Consider the following 20,831-nt stretch of genomic DNA (forward strand, 5'->3'; position numbering starts at 1 on the left):
GTAATTTTTCCCCTAAAAATATCACTCATATATACATATAACTTTAACTTGCTTTTTCTACATTAAAAAAGTGGCTTAGACCACTGTTGTTCTGACTCTTTCAATTGCATGTATGAATTTTTAAACACAAGAGCGAATCAGGGGATTGCATACTAACAGATGTTAACAAAACTGGTACAACCATAGTCTTAGAATGATTTAAGACATGTAGGTTAGAATCAAACTAATTTTTAATCAATATGATGCCATTATTTGCATTAAAGTAGGTATTGTCCTAAGTTTTACCTGCAAAAATAACAACCATGTCATCCGCATCATCCGCATACGAAAATATCTCAGCATTGAATTTCTTTAAATTAATTGCCAATAAATCATTAATTTATATTAAAAACAAAATTGGATCGAGGACAGTCCCCTCTGGGACACCGATGTTAATATTTCGAGTGCTACTAAATTTATTATCAATTTTGGTTAAATGTGTTCTGTTACTAAGGTAAGAAGCAAAGAATTTCAAAACAAATTTTTCCCTCGAAATTATTCAAATCAACTTTACAGGGAGTTATACCTGAAAGCTTGATTTGCATAATACAAGTCACTGTTCGTTAACAGAAAACCACAATTTAAGTCACACAGAGTTAGTGTGCACTCAATGTTGGTTGCTTGACGGTTGTCAGCCCACTTTGAGATCTGTGGATATAGAGGGAAAAATTGGATCGGTGTCTGGTAAGAGTTCCCTGGTAGCTCGGTTGGTAGAGCGTTGATACGTTTAACCAAAGGTCCCGGGTTCGATACCCGCCCTCGGAACAATTTTTCCCTCGAAATTAGTCAAATCAACTTTACAGGGAGTTATACCTGAAAGCTTGATTTTCAATTTCAAAACAATTCCATTAATTCCTATCTTATTTAATGTTTGTAATAATAAAAGGTGATTTAAGGTATCAAAAGCTTTTCTGATGTCGAACATCTAAACATTTATTTTGATAGCCCAAATTATTGATAATACTTCTGGTTGCGTTAAAAATAGCATCGTCAGTACTAAGATTATTACGAAAGCCAAATTAATTCATTTGCAATATATTGTTTTTCTAAGAAGTTAATTAAACGTACTTTTATGCATTTTTCTAGAATTTCAGAAACATTAGAGAGTAAAGAAATGGGGCTATAGTTATTCATGTCATTGTTTTCGCAAATTGAAACAATAACAGCATGATGAGAGAGAGATGGAACGGAGAAAAATTCTCTCCGGCGCCGGGATTTGAACCCGGGTTTTCAGCTCTCCGTGCTGATGCTTTAACCACTAAGCCACGCCGGATACAATCCCGACACCGTTGAGAATCGTCTCAGATTAAGCTCCATCTCTTGGGTTCCCTCTAGTGGCCGCCCTCTGCACTACGTCATAGATGTCTATGCACGCAGGACCGAAGTCCATACATGTGTAGAGGTGCACTCAGATGAGTGCGTAATAAATCACTTCGTGATTTAAAGACGGCGCCCATACCGTCGGACCCCGGCCAACCAGTCACTGAGCTTAATCTGAGACGATTCTCAACGGTGTCGGGATTGTATCCGGCGTGGCTTAGTGGTTAAAGCATCAGCACGGAGAGCTGAAAACCCGGGTTCAAATCCCGGCGCCGGAGAGAATTTTTCTCCGTTCCATCTCTCTCTCATCATCTGAGAAAGCAGAATATCTGCATGGAAATATCATATGTACTTCGGTACATCAAAATAAATTAAAAAAAAATAAAATAAAATAACAGCATGTTTTAATTTTAAATGGAAATTGCCATGTATAAAACACAAATTGAAAATGTGGACTAACGGTTTGGCTATGTATTAAATTAGGTACTTTAATGTTTTGGACGATAAGCAGTCTGAACCAAGAGAAGTGTTATTTCTTAAAGTTTTAGTAATTTTTATTAATTGTGTTTCAGTAAAAGGGAACAAATACGTAGAAGAAGGTGGATGTAGGATAATATTATCAAAATGATTATCGTCAATATGATTGTTACCATTATCATTGATATTACTTAAGTGTTAACTTTGTTATTGTTATCATAATTGCCATTATTATTATTATTACTTACTTACTTACTTACAAATGGCTTTTAAGGAACCCGAAGGTTCATTGCCGCCCTCACATAAGCCCGCCATCGGTCCCTATCCTGTGCAAGATTAAGCCAGTCTCTATCATCATACCCCACCTCCCTCAAATCCATTTTAATATTATCCTCCCATCTACGTCTCGGCCTCCCTAAAGGTCTTTTTCCCTCCGGTCATTTTTATTATTATTATTATTATTATTATTATTATTATTATTATTATTATTATTACATACTAGGTTCAAAAAGTTCCCGGAATTTGCTAGCATCATAGAAACAACGTACCTTAAACACTATTCTACAGCATTTCCTTCAAAATAGTTGCCTTCCGCAACAACACACTTTTGCCAACGCGTGTAGAGTTCCTGGAAGCAGGCCTGGAAGCCATTTTGTGAAACCCGTCTTAGTGCTCTCGTCGCGTTTGCGATAACCTCTTCAGCATTGAATCTCCGTCCTTTCAGATGACTTTTCAGACGGGGAAACAGAAAGTAATCAGGTGGTGAGAGATCAGGAGAGTATGGTGGATGATCCAAAGCAGTTATGTTGTGCCTGGCAAGAAAATTCTTTACAATAATTGCGCGATGAGCAGGTGCATTGTCATGCATAAGGAACCAGTTGTTTTCTACCCACTTTTCTGGACGTTTCCTTCTCACTGCGTCCCAGAGGCGACGGAGGGTTTGTACGTAAATTCTTTCGTTACAGTACGGCCTTCTGGAATGAACTCATGGTGCATGAGACCCTGAGAGTCGAAGAAAACTTCCAACATAACTTTGCTTTAAGTGTGCTTAAATGCGACGGGCTCATGTCAGTAGATTTACTGGCATGTGAAAGAACTCCTGCGGGACAAAATTCTGGCACATCCGGCGATGCTGATATAACCTCTGCAGTTGCGAGCGTCGTTAAATAAAACATAACATTTAAAATAACTTTGCCTTTGGAAGTGTCCCTAGGAAATTTTTGCTTCCGAGGAGATGTTTTCGATTTCCACTCACATGACTGTCGTTTAGGGACTGGGTCGTAAAAGTAGCACCAGTTTCATTTTGTTTAAGAAATCACCATCTTCATCAGCCATACTGATCATGTCCCCAGCAAAACACAGAACTTGATGTTTGTACTTTGCTCTGTGGACATAATTACAAAATGCGACGAACAAACAAAACACTATGATAAACAATTGCCTACAACTCAAAACCAACAATCGCCATTATCAACAAACTTTAAGGAATTGACATCATGAATGTTACCAACAAAACAAATGTATAATATCCCTTGTTATATATTAATACGAAAAATGGTAGTAAAATTCCGGGAACTTTTTGAACCTAGTAGTATTATTATTAGTATTATTATTATTATTATTATTATTATTATTATTATTATTATTATTAATATTATTGAAGTTCTTTGAATAATTCAGGTTATTTGTAATAATAGAAGCAATGTCATGGCAATATTGGAAAAATAACAATTGAATTTTGAAGCAATATCATGTTTTTTATGTATAATTTTCCCGTCTGAAGACAATATTTCATTGATGTAAAAAGGTTTTTTTTTATTCGTATTCGTTGCATCTTTTTTTTACTTGCCAAAATTTCTTAGTCTTTTTTTTTTATTAGTTTCTAATCTCTGAGAATAGTATTTAGCTTTCATATTTTTTTATGATTTTATTTAACATGTTTCGATTTTTTTAAGTTTTTTAATTCGATATTAAATGGTTACTTTTAAATTTCCTGACGATTTTATCTCTCGCACGAATCGATTTTATAATGTCAATAGCAATCCACGGTTTGATTTTTTCAATTTGCTTCAATGCTTCCGTGTTGTAATTGTTGTGTGCATTGCCAGTAAATTATTCAGCCTTTGGTATAACATGTCAAGGGAAATTTCAGGGTCGTCACAATTTATAATAACATTCCAAGATACTTTTTTTTTTGTATATCTAAAGTTAAATTATCATAGTTAAAAATTTAAAAATTAATTTGTATCTTGATTTGATTGTGGTTGAAGTAAATTAATAACTACAGTAAGTCAAAAACTGGATGAAGACCTAGAAATAAGCTTGACGAAGCCAAAGATTTCTAAAAATCTATATGGAGAATAAACTACTTTTCCGAGATTTTCCCCAAACGTAACGCGAATACTCAGCCTGATCTCGCCAAGTACCATCTCGCTATTACCAATTCCATCGATGCTAAAAACCCAGTATTTGATACAGTGTTAAAATAATAAGTAAGAAAAAAAAAGTAAGTATAGAAATGATCATGAATTTCTTGAAGAAGAAGTAAGAAAAATGTCTGACAAGTCAATTCTTAGTATGAGTGAGGCTCTGGAAACCATTAGAGTTTTGAACTGACTCTACTAAGCCAGGAAAGGAAGCAGAGAATTTTCGACGGGAATAGGAAAGACTGGAGAATGCTGGGTTTGTAGTGAAAGACCTGCCCTTGAGCAGAACACTATGAAAAAATGATATTATGGACATCTCGTAATTTATAAATGTGTATTGAGGAAATAGCAGAATCTAGATATGTGCAATGAATATTTTCTCTTAACTTAAATTAGGAACGTACTGTAATTTAAATTAAATATTGTAAAGGAAAGATAAAATTGTAAGAAATATAAGTGTTAAAAGTTGTATTACCACTAATATTAGAATCTTCCGATAAAGCATTCCGAAGAATAAATCATATAAGATTTCCATTAGAGTGAATCGAGGGGAGATGACTATCGGGGGAAGATGCTTATTTCTTTGTAGTTTCATATTCTTTCAAGAGAGAACGCCACGCGCATGTCTTCATGATCACTGGGACAGTTGAATGTTTGTAGAGTGGAAGCTAACTCATTTTGTCTTGTGTTCTTGTTGTGAGAAGAAGAAAAGCAAGAAAACAGCTCATTTTTCTGCTATAAAATAATTGCAGAGGTATGTTAAAATTTTAATACATCCTTAAATTCGTGATAACTGTCAAACCTTTGTAATGGATATTGTAGTAAAGGTTCTAAAGTTTGTATTGTTAACAACCAACGATCTTGTTCCGCCATCTTAGGTTACGTCACATCACTAGGCATCTTACCCCGATACTTGAGGAAGATGATCACTTTTTTTCGGGGTAAGTTGGCAACTTATTGCAAGAGTTTAATTTTTTGTTTTATTGCAGGGAATGTGTAAACATTACGTAAGATCCTCTGATAGAAGTCAGTGCATTGAGGACAGTTTTCAACTTGCGATGGAACATGTTATAACAGAGGGTATGAGCTGTTTTAGAGCATCGCAAGCATATGGGATTCCTTACCGTACCCGCCTCCTAAAATAGAATGATGACAAAAAAATGTACTGGATTGAATTCACTGGGTGCAAGAAGTGATGTCACGAGTCTTGCGCACGGCAATAAAATATGTGCAATCACTGTGTTCCTAAACAGTGATAAACGAGTGACTAAGTGTCAGTGAGCTTTAGATTAAGTCAATTTTGTTATATACATGTAGCAAAACAAAGTTCAGGTAAGAATACATATATCGGTAAATGTATTAATTGCATTTGCCATCTTACCCGACTATCTGTACCTATAAACAAGGTAATTAATGTTTTCTGTTTTGTACCAAAAATATAGTTTCAAAATACCTTCCAGACTTTGAATTTCAATATCAAATTGAAAACTAAATGAACAGTATCTTAAATTTTCAATCAAAGAAAAAGTCAGGCATCTTCCCCCGATCCACTCTATTATCTCCTCCTTTAACCCATTTATTGGCAAGAAGTTTCCGGACCTCCTTTGGCTGACAGCTTAATATCTTAGGCTACTGGGTATTTCAAGCCATTCATAAAGTGTTTTAGGTATCACGCACAACACGACTAGGGCTGGACACATAGGCCTATTACTTTTAGTTTCAGTAAAGATCCAAAACAGCTAATGTAATAAATAGACATAGACGGATGTACTGATTGAGACATTGATTCATACGATGCGTCTGAGTAAATAAAACAGTCATTTCTAATACGCGGATCTCTGGAGATATTACATGGCTCTTAGCTAGAATGATGGGTTCGTACGAATGTTTGAACTGGCTCAGAGGGTTCGATCCCCGGTTCTAACTTTCGTACATTTTAAGTTCCAACTTCGATTCCAGATGATTCTATAATACTCCAGTTAATACTATATACATACGTACATAGTATTCTGGCCAAGGGCAGGTCTTTCACAGCAAACAAAGCATTCTCCGATTTTTTATATCTTATGTATTCCTCTTATTCTCTGCATACGATCTATTTATCTTAATGTCATCTATCATCTGATGTCTTGTTCTGCCCCGAACTCTTCTCCCGTTCAGAATTCCTTCCAGTGCATTCTTCAGTAGGCAGTTTCTTCTCAGCCAGTGATCCAACCAATTCCTTTTTCTCTTCCTAATCAGTTTCAGCATTATTCTTTCTTCACCCACTCTTCCCAACATAGCTTCATTTCTTATTCTGTCTGTCCATTTCACACGCTCTATTCTTCTCCATATCCACATTTCAAATGCTTCTAGTCACTTCTCTTCATTTCGTCGTAATGTCTATGTTTCTGCCCAGTGCAATACTAAACGCCAAACAAAGCACTCCACTAGTCTCTCCTTAGTTCTTTTTTCAGAGGTCCGCAAAAGATGCTCCTTCTTCTATAAATAGAAGTTATTTGCCATTGCTATCCTCCTTTGGACTCCCTGGCAGCAGTTCATGTTATTGCTTATACTAGTACACCCCAAGTATTTGAAGCTGTGCACTCCTTATACTGCTTCGTTTCGAATTCGCACATTCACCTTCTTTATTTTTCTTTAGATAACCATGGTCTTCGACTTTAAACGGAAATATGGAAACATCATATGGACCAGAATATTCAACAGCTATATCTATAAAAGCTCGAATCCTGCCGTCGGTAACAATTCACTGTGAATCTTTGAATCTCCACAACAAAAGTGATATATAGCGACAGAAGAATTGTATAGATGTTCCAACAAGCAGAGTACGTCAGCAAGTTTCAACTCTTTGTGGGATTTCGTCGATCTCGTATGTCTTAGACCAGCCGTGGCGAAAATGTGATCGTGCGCCGAGCAACTGTGTAATCTGCAACGTGTATAGCACCTATGGAGGGAGGCGGACTCCCGAAGGGGAAGTGAAGCAACTTTCTGACTTAGTAACGGATTTTCATTTTCCTTACTTCAAGCACTTAAATATAATTTTATATAGTACAAGGCTACAAACGAATATTTAGTACGTGTAACGAAGAAAGAAATGCATAAGAAAACATAGGATACATTATCACAACCTAAAATTAACTATCTTCAGAAGTCTCTGCGACAGATTTTCAAAATCAGGAATTATGTCACTTACTGCCAGTCATAGTTGATCACGAAGGTATTTGTCTGTCAGTCGTGATCTAAATTTGGTTTTTACTATTTTCATTGTTGAAAATAGTTTTTCACAAACGTAAGTTGTAGCGAACATGGCTTCAACAGAGCAAGCGAAAGAACGAAGCTTCGGATATTTGTTTTTTGGCAAATATTTGAAACGTTCAACATTTGTCAAGTCCTTGCATCTAGCTTTCATTTAACATCACATTGTAAATCTGTGAGTTTAAATTGAAGAGCTAACCGCATTATTCGTGCATTTGCTGAAAAAAGGATCGACGTACAGAGATAATAATAATAATAATAATAATAATAATAGTAATAATAATAATAATAATAATAATAATAATAATACTTAAACTTTTAATGTTTCATGAGTGACATGTAGTATACTGCCGTTTTATGTTATACTGCCGTTTTCCTCGTAATACTTGTGAACAAATCATACATTTAATATTCTCATCATATTGGCAGCAAAAAAATGCGCCCTCTCGTCCTACTTGAAACTTTCGTTTTTGTAGAAGTACATGGTTTCGAGAGACATTGCGACGATACGCCACTCGCAGGTCAGAGACAAATACAAATGGAACGGAGTTTGACTCCAGTAAGTGAGAGGGTGGAGGTTGTGGAATGTAGGAAGCAAGAGAAATGCATAGCTATCATTCCGAGCCACGATGTGCTCGCGAGTCACATTTTCGCCACGGCTGTCTTAGACCATATGATCTGCCACAGTCTGAATTCAAAGTTTCTCTTTATCTGTGCAGGTTGTGACGTTCTCATGGTAGTGTCACCAGGAGTGAGATACTCAGAACACTGTATCTTGAAATACAGTAAATGTATGAGGAAAGATAGTCATAATTATTCGATTGAAGACATTCTTTTACTTTATATTTTTAGTAGGCCTATTTTGTGCAATTTCAGCTCAAATAGTTATTTTAGTGAGATATATTTTGAGCACTCTGTAACCACAAATAGTTTGAAACTCTACGCTGTTTCCTTGTTAAAAATACTTTCTCATTATGTCCGTTGGTTATTTCGAATGAAAAAAAAAATCGATGGATTGGAGATAACTTATGTATAAAATATCATGTCATCGAAATTATAAGAAGAGAAAATGGGTCGATGAACACTATCCAATGATAAATGTTATTAGAGTAAATGTCACAAAGGCGAAAGAAAGTAATTAACATGACTGATGGACTGCACATATTTAACGTAAAATATTATTACACGAAGACTAAAATTCGTAACATTCATGTGACAATTGACGATGTCATTGGACGTTATACCCACTAGCGTTGTGCATTACATCTGTTAAAATTTGTCGAATTTCCCGAAGACCGAGGTTTGGTTCTGAGCTGTGGCTCTGTAATGTTCTTTCAAATATTCGCCTTGACTTCCCCTCCTTTCATGCTTTAGCTGCGTAAGAATTATAGAAGAAATCATGTGAAGTCTTATACACAGTAGTTGGGTAAGTACAGATAAATATTATTGCAACATTACGATTAAATATCCACAGAAATATACATACACTGCTCCGTGGATATAAGAGAAAGTCAGTGTTCGCTTATTTCGATGTAACACGCAGAGCAAGTCCCCTGCAATCGGCAAGCGGCAGAGCATTAAAATCGAGGAATATTATGGATAGGAAAACATCGATCATACGGGAAAGGGTATTTAATAGTTGTTAAGTCATTATAAAAAGTGAATCTGATACAACGTTAATACAAATTAATTTTATTTCCTAGAATATATCTTTATATAAAGGAAATAAATAAATAAATAAATAAATAAATAAACAAATAAATAAATAAATAAATAAATAAATAAATAAATGAATAACTGAATAAATAAATAAATAAATAAATAAATATGTAAGTAAATAGGCGAGTGAGTGAATGAATAAATGAATGAATTTTTTTTAAATATGTTATTTTATGACGCTTTATCAACATCTTATGTTATGTAGCGCCTGAATGAGATGAAGGTGATAATGCTGGTGAAATGAGTCCGGGGTCCAGCACCGAAAGTTACCCAGCATTTGCTCATATTGGGTTGAGGGAAACCCCCCGAAAAAAACCTCAACCAGGTAACTTGCCCCAACCGAGAATCGAATCCGGGCCACCTGGTTTCGCGGCCAGACGCGCTAACCGTTACTCCAAAGATGTGGACTGAATGAGTGAATAGATAAATATATAAATACATAGATGAATAAGTAAGTGCTAAGTAAACGTAAGTTCGATTTTAACCTCTGTAACAGGTGTGTGAGAGATTTTCAAGTATTTTGTGAAGTCTATTTTACGACATTGTAGCTATGGCGTCCTCTTTGTTCTTAGAAAGGAAGCATACTGGTAAGTCTTGAAAATCGAAATGAAGGCCGAGAATTTAAAAGGCTTTAAAGGAAAGGAAGAAAGTAAATCTTATTTCGCTACGAAATTTTTCTCTAAGCTCTAGTGCAATATTGTGTAGACTATAGTATAGTATTCGATAAAGCAAACAAGTTGCAAATCCTAAAATATATTAACAAAACGCATTTTAAAGTGGTATATGATGCATGAGAAAATAAAACACTCAAAATAAATCTTTGAATAGGAGTTAGTCTATGTTATCTTATTGTAACAAAGATAACGTTATACTGTATGAGTGAAGCTCAGTCACCTATAAAATTCGTAGTTGAAATTCAAAGTGGAAGTAGGCCCTAGTTAGTGTATGCAGTTACATTATTTAACAGTAGGTCTAGTAGATGATGGAAAGAAATGTTTTTTATTTCCCCTGAAAATTGTGTTCTGTTCATTTACAACCTTAGTTTACATCTTTCAATTATAGTACTTCTTCTTCTTTTTCTTCTTCTCCCGTCAAGGTTTAGGTGATTGCACCTGTTCCGGTCAACAAGGTCGAGCCATCTTTTCCTTGGTCTACCAATATTTCTTCTTCCCTGTGGATTATATGAAAGTATTTGTTTGGGGATTCTTCCTTCAGGCATTCTTTCTATATGACGTAACCATTTGTTTCTGTATTGTTCTATTTTGTCATTTAGTGATGTAATCTGTAGTTCATTCCTTATATCTTTATTTATAATTCTGTCTTGTTGTGTACATCCTTTCACGTATCTAAGAAATTGTATTTCATTAGCTTGAATTCTACTCACATTCTTTTTTATTGGTACCCAATTTTCGGATCCATATAATACAGTAGGAAGAGTCATAATCTTATAGAATTTCATCTGCGTTTCTTTCGTTGTTTTTCTTCTTAGAATGTTTCATATTGTTCCACATATTTAATCAAATATTGACATTTTATTATCAATATCACTGTCAAAATCTTGGCTAATATCGTATCCTAGATATTGAAAATGGGAAACTTGTTCTATAATGGTATCATTCATTAATATCTTTGATCTTATAGGATAGTTCCCTATAAATGCGATAACTTTGGTTCTTTTTTGTAGAAATCTTCATGTTGTACTCAGAAGCTAGTGCATATAGACAGTGTATAAATCTCTGGAGATTATATTCATTCTCTTGGATTATCACTTGATCATCTGCATATAATATAGGCCTAGTGTTCAAGTAAGTATGTTTACTAATCTTTATGCCATAGGAGTTTTGCTGTTTCCATTGTCTAATAAGATCGTCGACAAGCTACATCTTTGTCTAACGCCTTGAGTTGTTTCTGTGTCCTGTGATACGCAGCTTCCATTATAGATTATTATAGTTGTTACTTTGTAAAGACTTCTTATACAATTGATTAAATGTTTCGGGAAGCCCTTATTTTCCATAATATGCCATAATAGTGCTATCTTTACTTTGTCAAAGGCCTTCTCGTAGTCCACAAAGGCTATATGTGTTTCTACATTAAATTCCTTTCTTCTCTCTATTATTTGTTTTGAACTAAAAATAGCATCTGAACAAAATCAACCTCGTCTAAAACCCATTTGTTATTCTGATGAAATTGTATCAGAGATAGCACGCAGTCTATTATTTAATATGCTACTATATATTTTGTATGACGTAATAAGGAGGCTTATTCCCCGATAATTATTAACATAATTTCTTTTGCCTTTTTTTAAACAAAGAAATAACTTTCCTCTTATTCCACTCTCTAGGAACGTAACAATTCATCCAGCACAGATTTACAAGATGGAGTAATCGTACTTTCAAAGACTGACCTCCATATTTGAGAAGTTCGGCATTAATTTCATCTATTCCTGTTGATTTTCTATTTTTCATTTTTCTTAGTGCTTCTAATTCATCCATGTCAATCAAATCTACGTTTCTATTTGTCGAACTTTCTTCGTTACTTTGTTCTGCATTAAAGGATCTTTCCATAAATTTTTATAGTGCTGTTATCATTCTTTTAAATTTGTTGTGTTTATTTGTGCGGTGTCTTTTTCTTTCTCATTCATATGTCTCATTAATTTATAGGCAATTGTTTGTTTTCCGTGAATATCATTTTCAATCTCGCTCATAAATCGGTCCCATGATTCTTGTTGTTTCTTCCTTATTATATTTGTACTTAAATTTATTTTTATTCGGTACGTTTCTAAATTATCTTCTGTCTGTGACTGCAGGTAAATTATAGTACTTAAAACAGCTGATTTTATTGTGTAACAAACATCATGAAATTTACTAATGTACAGTAACTAGTGTTGTCATGTTATTTTTGTAATAAATCAGGGATCGCCGCCATTAATGTCAATGTTATAAAGTGTGAAACTGGCAAAGTTATTTAATTTATTTAAACAATAAATGAAATGTGTTTCAGTAATAATTATACTTAAAAAACAATGTAACATTAAGATCAGAGACACTCTGCAGAGTTGAAATGAATTAGGTTAAATATATTCAGACTTTATTTTATTTGTGATATTTAAATACACAAAATCATTAATAATTATACAGTACTGAATGATTATACTTTTTTAGTTATATTCAAAGTAACAATCATTTTATTATATCTACAATACTGCAATTAAAACTATTTTAACCTTGCGTTCCGTAATGGTGACGTGAAACAGTAAAGTACAGTAATGAGAACATATTTTTAACCAATTTTAAATGCATCATTTTTGTATTCTCTCTCTTTTTTATTCTACAGACGATTGAGTGTTGACGAGTAAGATAAGGGGTGTGGGAAAGGATACATTTATGAATGAAATGCGAAGTATCTAGGGTAGTCGACAATTTATTCTGAAACATGTAGGTCGAAAATACAAAAGAAAATATACGTTGCAATGTCAAAATGGTTGTGAAATGGAGCAAACACCTTCCCACACACATCGGCGTTGGGACGCGACTTGACCTGTCGAGCTTCACTGGTCGCTATCAGCGGGGATCATGGTCCGTGATTATAGTGCACAAACAACAAGCGAGCGTCGCGTCGCGACGACTGACGTCAGAACTCCCACGCTGTGTTGACGCCAGCCCCGTCCAACTATAGACAAATCACGCTTCAGTTATCGTCATTTTTGTTACATATTTATAACCTAGATTTGATAAAGTGTTGCCTGTATAGGGTACTTCGTTTCATCCTGATGTTACAAACAGTTCTTGTGCATCGTTCCTACTGCAGTTAATGGCCAGCAGTTTCATTCATGTCTACTGTACAGTACAATAACATAGACATGTAGAACTACGTTTGCCGCCATTTGAATGACTGTTCGCACTTTGAAATCGAGAAAATGGGCACAAATCCAGCTAGATTGGTATTACGGTATTTGGACCGTGGGCTGCGACATCCATATGTCAAAAGTTTTGTTTTAGTTACTAGGAGGCAGGAGGGGGTATGTCTTGTAAGCTGGAATAATATCTATGGAGTACACTTCTAGTCATCAGTTCATTCTCCTTTTTGTCACAATGAAACAATAGTCTATTCCAGGGTGTCATATAGTGTACAGTTGTCAAAAAAAAAAAAAAAGTGGCCGCACTCGTGAACAACGAATATTTTCAAAGTCCACTTCGGGTCTCGGCGATGTTACACGATGCATGTGCTTGTACAAGCAGTTCCGGAACTATGAAAGTGTTTCATATCTGCGCCTCGTAGACCAGCGGTAGAGTGCTTGTTTAATGATTCAAAGGTTGTGTGTTCGGGCCTTCTTTAAGTTTTCATTTTATTTTTTAATCGTCCTTTAGCGATGTAAATGATATTCAAATTATCATTTATATCCAATTATCGTTCTTTATTGATATCACGTTATTTATATTTTGTTATCTTTCTTTAAAGATATGAATAAAATTCAAGTCATCATTTGTATTCTGTTATCGTTTTATAACGATATGAATAATAATAATAATAATAATAATAATAATTATTATTATTATTATTGTCTCTCCAATGGGGGTTAGCACTATTTTACATATGTATGTTAGGGCTATAGTTTTATACACAAAAAAGATAAGCATAAAGAGAAATGGAAAAGAAAATTAAATTAACTTACGCGATGTAAACAAAACATAAACAATCCGTAAATTAGACATTTCGATTGCAAAACAAATATCAGTTATCAGTTTGAAACATACAAAAACATTAACAACACACATACGTAACACTTCTATAACAAAATTATGCAGCTTTCCGTACCATACTTCATAAATTAATACACAATAGTCATACAAACACAATCAAACTATAATTACGACATTGCGACGACATCAAGCATCCCATAACTGACTCACATGCATAACAAATCAAGCATCCGTTGCAACACATACACTTCAACATAGTAACCACACTTTTAAAAGTTACAAATTTGGCTCCAAGAAGAATAAATAGGACACTGTTACTAATTACTATTCTTCTACAATTTCTTAAATACATCTGTAATAAATCTGTGAAATTCCGATATGAATAATATTCACGTTTTTTATATTGTTATCGTTCTTTAGCGATATAAATAATATTCAAGTTATCATTTATATTTTGTTTTCCTTCATCAGCATTATAAAATAATATTCAAGTTATTTATATTGTTATTGTTATTTCGCAATATAAATAATCTGTATTTTACGTGAGTAATTATTATAACACAAATAACCATCTTTCTTTGTAAAATAGGTTATTTTATTTAGATAATTAAATACGTATTATATAATATCTTATATTAATCAAACAAACCGATATTTATCATTTATATTGTGTTATAGTTCTTTAGTGATACTGTATAAATAATATTCAAGTTATTTATATTGTAATCGTTCTTTAGCGATATAAATAACATAAATTTAATATTAGGTTTGGAAAAATCCAGTTGCATAATACTGGTATTAGTTTTTCTTTTTGTATTATTACATTATACTGTCTTGAACCACAATAAAATGAAAAGGAGTAACGAGGAATTGAACCTGAGACGTTGACATCTAAATTCCGACGTTCGTCCGCTGAGCTACGAGGGAAAAAGTGTGGAAACATTTTCGGAAAAATTGGCCCAATCATACTCTAAGATTTTCTGATGATTCGTAGAAGCTAGTCCAGGATGCGGGGGGCAAAGGTTAATTGAGATTTCCCGGTCTTTGATCGGTCAAACATCCTGATAGAATTAATATTTAACCCTTGCCGTGACTTTTGGTGAAGTCCGGAGGGCCCAATTAGTCAAATCCACTCTCCTCATCTCCACGCGTGGGTCCCCTGGAATTTAATAAGATGCGAAAGAGATAGTGGTGTGCGGAAAGCAACGGGATGTTACCGCATTTAGGCCTATCCTTCCCAAGAAAAACTGCAAACATGAACAAAGGAAGCTTTTAATAGAAGAAGAAGGATCTTCTGCGGACCTCTGGAAAAAGAACTAAGGAAGAGACTAGTGAAGTGCTTTGTGTGGAGTGTGGCATTGTATGGGGAAGGAACGTGGACATTACGACGAATTGAAGAGAAACGAATTGAAGCATTTGAAATGTGGATGTGGAGAAGAACGGTGCGTGTGAAGTGGACAGTTAGAATAAGAAATAAAATTGTGTTTGAAAAAGTGAGTGAAGAAAGAATGATGCTGAAACTGATTAGAAAGAGAAAAAGGAATTTGTTGGGTCTCTGGTTGAAAAGAATAATAGACGACATTAGGATATGTAGATCATATGCGGAGACTAAGAGGAAGGCAGAAAATAGGAAAGATTGGAGATTGCTGGGTTTGCAATGAAAGACCTGCCCATGGACAGAACACTTATGTATGTATATTCGGAATGCCTGGAATATCGTGTCGCTATTTGCAAAGACTAGTAAATTCCATGCCCACTCGACTGCAAGATGATCGAGATGAGAGGAAGATAGACTAAATATTGAATTGTGGCTTTTTGTTTTGTTTTTTGAACGCTTAATTGTTTGAATGTTTTAAGGCCGACGCCAGTAAATTTGTTTTGTTTATGCCACGAAAGATATTTTTTTGAGAATAAAATCTTTTCTTCTTTCCATTTGCAGCCACAATATCATAATGATAAAGTCATGGCATAATATATTAATGATCCTGATGTTAATTACTAAAATAATCGTAAAAGAGGAAGGAGCCATTATGTATAGTTTGTCTCTGTCAAAAACAGAACAAAAAAGAACATAAAAAGCACGAGGTTTTAGTCGAACGCAGGACCTCATGAATAAGAGGCCTGAACGCTACCATTACGCTATCGAACAACAAACAGAATACTTCAATTATAACTGTAGATGTCAGGCAACGTGGTTCAACAACATGTAACATCGCCTTTCTCCAAATTGTAGCGAAGATACCCGAAGGGAACTTTGTTTCAGGAGAGCGGCCACTTTTTCTTTTGACAGCTGTACTCCACAATTTCACTCGGAAAATAGAAGCGGACATACTGACGTAGAATTCGAGCCATACAACAATATGGTATCAGCAAGATGGTGATCCTCTTATTTTTGCTGCTAATGTTCGAGAATATCTTAATGAAGTGTTGAAATGGAATAAGAGGACACCTAGTAGAGTGTAAGATAATCTATAAGTACATAAAAGTAGGATCTATGCAAGGGAAACCTGATGTTACGGACGGGTTAAAAGGGAAGGTAAGGAAGAAGTGTAATATAAAACTGTCTTGAAGGAATTTGTGTTACACTTCAGCCATTGCTAGATTGTACATGGAAAACACTTAGATTATCCAATTAAGCGAATTTCAATATTTTAACTGAGACAAATTGGTTTAATCTCTACAATTTTCAGTACATGTTTGTAAACTTTAACAGAATTGTTATACAGAATTTTAAAATGTCAAATGTTGAAGCAAATAACATTTTATTTCTAGAAAGGTTTTATGTGTGAAGTGTCTTGTTCAAAATTTCACCAACTTCACAGAAAAGTTCAATTTAAATGGAGTCAGCTCTCCATGGACATATGTTTAAAAATATTGTATATCAGCAAACAATAAAACATTTTGATTTTTTTAATATTATCTATCAATGGTGTTATAACTGGCTTTACAACGGCCGCAAAATATCTTGTTCTCATAAAAGTATTCCTTTAAAAATATAAGTTCAAATGTATCCACATTTTTTCTCAAAAGGTTCTCCACTTTATTTTAATTGAATTTATGCTTTATCTATGAAATGTTTTATACTGTTTGGCACAGAAGTCAGTTGACAAATGGGAAACATTACTCTATTTTGAAATACAGTATGTTCACTACCGCAAATGTTCAAAGTGTGTTCCATTTACTTGAAGACAATGACTCATTCGATACAGACATTCTTCTGTCACGCTTAAAAGTGTTGGAGGTGAAATGTGCTGGATAACTTGGGTGATCTTTTATTTCAAGTCATCATCTATAGATGCCGGCTCTGTCTAAAAAATGTTCTGTTTCACAAATCCCCATAAATGTAAAACAAGGAGTGTGAGATGTGGTGGCCGTGTAGGCCACGACTGAGGTCCACCTCGTCCAACCTAATGCACGCCGAACATCTAATTTAGTTTCTGGCGAACTGTTAGAGCCCGATCTTGTTGAAATCACATTCTTATCCGTTTGTTCAGTGGCAAATCATACAGGAACTCCATTACAGTGCTGTCCAGCAATCCTCCATATATGTGTGTTGGTTTACATTTCCATCAAAGAAATATGGTCCCACAACCATATTACCTAGTATTCCACAACAAACCATAACTTTTGGAGCACCAGGGTTGTTAGCTTCACTCATCCATCTTGGGTTTGCTTTGAACCATTATCGTGCATTTTCAGAAATGAGATAATGTATTGTAGTTCGAAAAACCTTGAGAGCACTCTGCTGCCGCTCAACCAGTGAACTTCATACTAATACGGAATATAGTCTACGTATGATATAATTCTAAGGACGCTAGGAATTCCTTGAACTGTCTAAGATTCAAAGTGTTTGTCCTCATGAAATTGGTTGTTTTTTTAGATTTCCATTACATTGGGTGATTTTACGTTTTTCGCGCAAAATGCTTCCCTGTGAGTCGATTGAGTTTTCAATCTGCCAACAAGCCCCTTAGATTCTCCAACTAGTGCAGGAGCACCGTCTGTAGTAACTAATAACAAATTTTCCCATGATAGTTCTTTTGAATTTATGGTTTCTATTATGGAGGTAAAAATAACATGCCCTGTTGTGGTATCTTTTAATGATATCAGAGTTAAGAATTCTTCTATTACGACGAAGTCGTTGTCCACTCCTCTATAATGCAACAATAACTATGATGTACCACTTATATCGCCACTCTCATCAAAAGCTAAAGAGAAACATTGAAAATTTTGTATATGTTTCAAAAGTTGACATTCTATATCAGATGCAATTTCTTGTGCACGATCTGCTATGGTGTTACGTGAAAAACTCACATATTCATACTTTTTCATTTCATTTGAAAGCAAATTCTTTGCTGCTATTGTTATGCCCTCTTTGAGAAATTGACCACTATTGAAAGGTATACAGTGCGCTACCAGTAACTGAAACAACTCAAAACTATATTTTACAACTGCATGAATAAATACATTGCACTCATCTTCATAATTTTCCAATTTCATACGTTTTACCAGATCAGCACGTTCCTCATCTTGTATATTTTTATAAGCTTTTGATGCTTTCTCTCGTAATGACCTTTCACATTGTAACTATTCATTAACAGGAACTGTTTACAAATTAGACACTTCACCTTATTCCTCACTTTTGTGCACAAAAACACGTTCCTCCAGCTTGTGTGAAAGAAGGAACTACAACTTGAGCTCGATTCTTCCAGCGCTCCTACTGTAGACGCAGCCATACTTAGGCCTACTACTGCGGACAGCAAGTGAACTTTGTTATGTCTGTGGAAACACTCGAGCACACGAGTCATAGTGGAGCGCTCCGCTCCGTTTAGTTTCTGAGAACCCTATTCTAGAGTGTCAAGCTTCTGTCTGGATGTGTACTACATTGTAGAGTACTTTTATGTCTGTGTCTTTGTTGCTGTAGTTGTGATTGGAATTTATGATGTGTTCTGCATTGGTTGAATTGTTGTGTGGTTTGGTTATAGCTGTGATATGTTCCTTGTAATGTGTTTGAAATGATCTTCCAGTCTATCCGATGTATAAATCGTTGCAACTATTGCATTATAGTCCGTATACATCTGTTAAGTTGTATTTTTTGTGTGTCTTGTCTTTATGTTAAGATGTTTTTGTAGTGTGTCTGCGACCAATGGTATATTTTAGTTTCTTGAAAGATAATGCAATCTTGTATATGTTCTTGTTTTCGTATGTTAGTGTGATGTTGTGTTTGTTTTGTTCTTGTGTTTGTGTTGCGTTTTTCTTTTTTAATGTTATCTATTACATTAGGGCTGTGTCCATTTTTTATGCTATGTATTTGATAGTGTGTATTTCTTCCTTATAGTCTTGTTGGCTCATAGGAGTGTTGATGAGTCTGTGCATCATGGATCGAAATGCTGCGTGTTTGTGGAGTAACTGGAAGTCTTGTGTATGTGTTTTATGTGCTAGTGGGTTTTCTGCATATTTTGAACTTACGTTTGTTGTCTGTTTCTGTTATTGTGTTATATAATAAATTGATGAATTTGTTTTCTATTTCTAGTTTAGTTTTGGACGTATTTTGCTTATGTGTTTGTATAGGTTTTCAATCTGTCTTTTGTTTCCTTGGTATAGCATTAGTATGTCGTCTGTGCCAGTAAATGTTATCTGCGTGTTTGTTGTTGTCCTTGTTTAGAATGTGTGTATGTTCTATGTTGTGTATGAAAATTTCGGCTAGGATGCTGAAGATAAGTGATCCCACAGCACATCCTGAACACTGAACTGAATTTAAACACGCACACCCTTTTCGACACAATCATGAATAGACTCCACCACCACAGGAAACCAGAAGATAGAGCGAGACCTCACTGGACTTCGGACAATGACGGACACCACGTTGAAACTAGTTAGCCAGGTAACTTTTTTATAATATTAACACAGTAAAGAAGTTATAACGTTAATAATTTGGCATATATAGCGTTTAATGTTCACAAAAGTTTTGTCCAGCCAAAAATTTCTCAATTCATTTGTTGCCGCACAATTTAAAGCTGTAAGTATTGCGTCTTCCGCTTGTCCTCATAACAGACATTTCTTGTTCTCTACGTCCCCTCTCTATTCTAGAGCCTCCAAATCCCTAATCTCCACCATGCCATTCCTGTTCTCTCTTCTCTTGAGTGGAGTTTAATAAAATAATTACGTTTTGTGAATTTGGAATGAGTATTTTACTGTTTCAAATTAAAGATTGTTTTAAACATTTCAGAAGAAATCTTTAATTCAAATGGCCTCACATCTCCAATTAAAAATGAACAGTGGAACCACGCTTAGCAGTTCCTCGATTAACCTTTCTCCGGATTATCTGTCACCAAAAAGGGAGCGCGATTTTCAACGGGCACACGGTAATCAGTTATAGCGCTTATTTTTACTTCGTGATTTGTTCAGAGACCGTCACAACCCAGGTAAATCAAGAAAAACTTTGGATTCAAACTATGAGAGACCATAATTTGCCTACGACATATCAGATCGACAACTATCTGCATGGAGTTGCACCATATTGACGAATTCTGCTTGCTGGATCACATTATATTCATGCTTCTCTCGCTATCTTTCACTTCTTCTGTCATGAGTTTCAAAGATTCGAAACGTGAATGAATATCGAAAGCAGGATTCGAGCTTCTATAGGTAGCTATTTCTGTGGTACATTCTGGTTCATAAGGTGTTTCGATAGATTACATTTTTCCATTGTAAAATATTTTTCACTAGAACGTTCTAGAATCACCTCTAATTGAAGCTCGAAATTAAAGAAGTACTGAGGATTGAACCTTCACAAGCAGATGAAATATTCATAGAGCCCATTATCCTAGCTGAGAGTCATTATCTATCTTGAGAGATCCGAGTATTAGAAATTAATGTTGCTTGCTTCAAACGCATC

At 34.8% G+C, this 20,831-nt stretch overlaps 2 non-coding genes across 2 annotated transcripts; one reads left to right on the forward strand and one right to left on the reverse strand.

Moving 5' to 3' along the window:
- Positions 1-1,240: 1,240 nt before the first annotated feature.
- TRNAS-GGA (transfer RNA serine (anticodon GGA)) lies at positions 1,241-1,312 on the reverse strand. The gene has a single exon. It is a non-coding gene; the product is annotated as a tRNA-Ser (tRNA).
- Positions 1,313-1,565: 253 nt separating this feature from the next.
- TRNAS-GGA (transfer RNA serine (anticodon GGA)) lies at positions 1,566-1,637 on the forward strand. Its single transcript has one exon. It is a non-coding gene; the product is annotated as a tRNA-Ser (tRNA).
- The last annotated feature ends 19,194 nt before the right edge of the window (positions 1,638-20,831 follow it).

Source organism: Periplaneta americana, chromosome 7, assembly GCF_040183065.1.
Source record: "Periplaneta americana isolate PAMFEO1 chromosome 7, P.americana_PAMFEO1_priV1, whole genome shotgun sequence".
In the NCBI taxonomy this organism is placed as follows: domain Eukaryota; kingdom Metazoa; phylum Arthropoda; class Insecta; order Blattodea; family Blattidae; genus Periplaneta; species Periplaneta americana.